Below are 3,596 nucleotides of genomic sequence, written 5' to 3'. Positions count from 1 at the left end.
CCAAGTCTCGGGAATTTATTTGAAGCCCTTGTGCCTGAAAGTGGGTGAATGCCTAGGAGGGTGGCATCACCAGACAAGAGTAAGTAAACCTGGGGCCCCAAGATTAGGCGAATCCTTTTAACCATCAATCAGGCTCAGACCATGAGTCCTCATTGGCTGGTTGAAATTACAGACTCACCAACAACAATTTTTGAACACTGAATTGAGCAATCAGGATGATTTTTGAAAACTGATTTATTCAATTATATATGAGTCAAAATGAAGTTTTCTCTACTAAGAATAAGCCGAGCAAAGGTTATGGCAGTGCCGTGAGCACCCAAAATACATCAATACACCAAAAAGAAAGTCCAGGAATTTCCCTAAATTTACCCATGTAGCCAAGAGGGAAGCACTGAAAATAACTGATTCTCTTGAAAACTGTACTCAGTATTTGAGGACACAACACAATTCTAAAACTTACATTGGGATGATGTACTCTAGAATGCAGGTGATGACATGGATTTGTGATACTTGAATTATACATGTCGAGGAAGCTTCTTAGGGTCCATCTTAAAAAGTTTTAATTCCTGCTAAAGGTCACTTTACAGGAGACTGAATGGCATACAACGTTGACCCTAGAATAACACAGGGGTTAGTGGCGCTGACCCCATGCAGTCAATAATCCGCCTATAACTTTACAGTTGGCCCTTAGTATCTGTGGTTCTACATCCACGGATTCAACCAACTGTGGATCATGTAGTGCTGTAGTAAGTATTTATTGAAAAAAATCCGTGTATAAGTAGACACTTGCAGTTCAAACCCGTGTTGTTCAAGGATCAACTGTACTTGGTAAAGCTGCCAGGGCAAGAGACTCCATAGATCTGTATAACTAGATAACCAGAATATTATACTTTAAAAAACATGTTTATATTATTTTATTTTTTGAGGTGGGGAAAGCTTAACTCTGTGATGACTCTAACAGCAGAATTTTCATTGTTAAAGAGAAACATAGTACCAATACATAGTTGTCTTTTGAGCAGGCAAGAAAGCATTTCTCTGTTGCAACTTTCTGCATTCACCAAATGGTCAAGTACTTTTCCAAAAAAAACAGAATGGTTTCAAGTACGAACCACTGACCTCAGGTGACCAGGTGTGGTAGGCTGAATAATGCCCAGCCCACCTCCACCCAAAGATACCCACATCTTAATCCCTGGAACCTGTGAATGTTACCTTGTATGCCAAAAGAGGCTTTGCAGCTGTGATTAAATTAAGGATACTGATATGGATTATCTGTGTGGGCCCAGTGTAATCCTAAGGGTCCTTATAAAAGAGAGGCAGGAGGTCAGAAGAATAGGGGGAGATGTGGCAATGGAAGCAAGAGGTTGGAATGATACAAAGAAGGGGCCATGATCCAAAGAATGCAGGCAGCCTCCTCTATAGGCTGAAAAAAGCAAGAGACACATCCTCCCCTGAAGCCTCTAGAAGTCCTGCTAACACCTTGTTTTGAGAATTCTGACCTCTAGAACTGTAAGAAAATTAATTTATGTTGTTTTTAGCACTGAGTATGATAATTTGTTACAGTAGCAATAAAAAACTAATATACTTGGCAATGCTCTAGTCATCTGAACAATTGTGGTTTCTTGAGCTTAGGTGACAGGGCAGAGAGCTAGGAAGGAACAGAGCTCACACAGGAACCAAACCCTGTGACTTCATATCCTGGGCTCTTGCCCCTTCAGTCCACACTCCTGAGTTATGGTGTTGATTGGAAAAAGGCAAGAATACATTTGTTACATTTCAATCCTGTTTGTCAGCTTATAAAATGCTGTATTAGTCAAGGCTCTCGGAGAAACAGAACGAATAGGAGGGGTGTGTGTGTAAAGAGATTTATTTTCAGTAATTGGCTCACATGATTGTGGAGGCTTGGCAAGTGCAAAATCTGACAGGGGAGGCTAGCAGACTGGAATCTCAGGAAGGAGTTGCAGTTTAAGCCAAAAGGCAGAGGCTTCCCTGGTGGCGCAGTGGTTGAGAATCTGCCTGCCAATGCAGGGGACACGGGTTCGAGCCCTGGTCTGGGAAGATCCCAAATGCCGCGGAGCAACTAGGCCCGTGAGCCACAACTACTGAGCCTGCGCGTCTGGAGCTTGTGCTCCACAACACGAGAGGCCGCGACAGTGAGAGGCCCGCGCACCACAATGAAGAGCAGCCCCTGCTTGCCGCAACTAGAGAAAGCCCTCGCACAGAAACGAAGACCCAACACAGCCATAAAAACAAAGAAAGAAAGGAAGGAAGGAAGGAAAGAAGGAAGGAAGAAGGAAAGAAAGAAGCTTTCATTAAAAAAAAAAGAATCCGCCTGTCCGCCTGCCAATGCAGGAGACACGGGTTCGAGCCCTGATCTGGGAAGATCCCACATGCCGCGGAGCAACTAAGCCCGTGTGCCACAACTACTGAGCCTGTGCTCTAGAGCCCATGAGCCACAACTACTGGGCCTGCGTGCCACAACTACTGAAGTCCGCGCTCCTAGAACCCGTGCTCCGCAACAAGAGAAGCCACGGCAATGAGAAGCCCATGCACCACAATAAATTTATTTTAAAAATATATAATAATAATACTGTGTTGCAAATATCCTATGATGTGGCTTAAATGTGGAATCCAAAAAAAAGGGTACAAATGAACTTATTTACAAAACAGAAACAGAGCCACAGATGTAGAAAACTAACTTATGGTTACCAGGCGGGAAGGGGTGGGAAGGATAAATTGGGAGATTGTGATTAACATATACACAGTGCTATATATAAAATAGATAACTAATAAGGACCTACTATATAGCACAGGGAACGCTACTCAATACTCTGTAATGACCTATATGGAAAAAGAATCTTAAAAAAAAGAGTGGATATATGTATATGTATAACCGATTTACTTCGCTGTACACCTGAAGCTAATACAACATTGTAAATCACCTATCACTCCAATAAAAAAAATTTTTTTTTTTAATTTGGCCAAAAGACAGTCTCCTGGAACACCTGAAAGAATTGATGTTGCAGATGGAGCACGAAGGCTGTCAGCTGGAGAATTCCCTCTTGTTCAGGGGCAGTTAGCATTTTGTACTATTCAGGCTTTCCATTGATTGCATGAGACCCACTCACATTATGGAGAGCAGTCTGTTTTATGCAGTCTACTGATTTAAATCTGATCCAAAAACAGCCTTACAGAAACATCCAGAATAATGTTTGACCAAATATCTGGGCACCATGGCCCAGTCAAGTTCACCCATAAAATTAACCATCACAGAAGGCATCTGCATTCACCAAGTAGTCAAGACTTTTCCAAAAAAGTACTCCTCATTTCACTTTGCACTAGAGTTGGTTCCATGGAAAGCTCCTATACAAAGCAAGTCTATCCACACCAGAAAATAAACTACTTAAGAAAAGTTAAGTGACTGGAATTTATGACAGAATGGAAGTGTCGTTCCTTTTTTCTGCTTCTCCACAAGTCATCAAGCCCAAAGCAGTTTATCTTTGTAAGACTCCTTCTTACCCTGCTATAAAAGATGGGAGCTGTCCTTCTAATCCTTGTTAGGGGAAGAGCCTCATCATTCACAATTAACTCCCCACCCA

Source organism: Phocoena sinus, chromosome 4 (genome assembly GCF_008692025.1).
Source record: "Phocoena sinus isolate mPhoSin1 chromosome 4, mPhoSin1.pri, whole genome shotgun sequence".
Lineage (NCBI taxonomy): Eukaryota > Metazoa > Chordata > Mammalia > Artiodactyla > Phocoenidae > Phocoena > Phocoena sinus.
The sequence above is the reverse complement of the archived record's forward strand: the minus strand, read 5'-3'. Positions refer to the sequence as shown.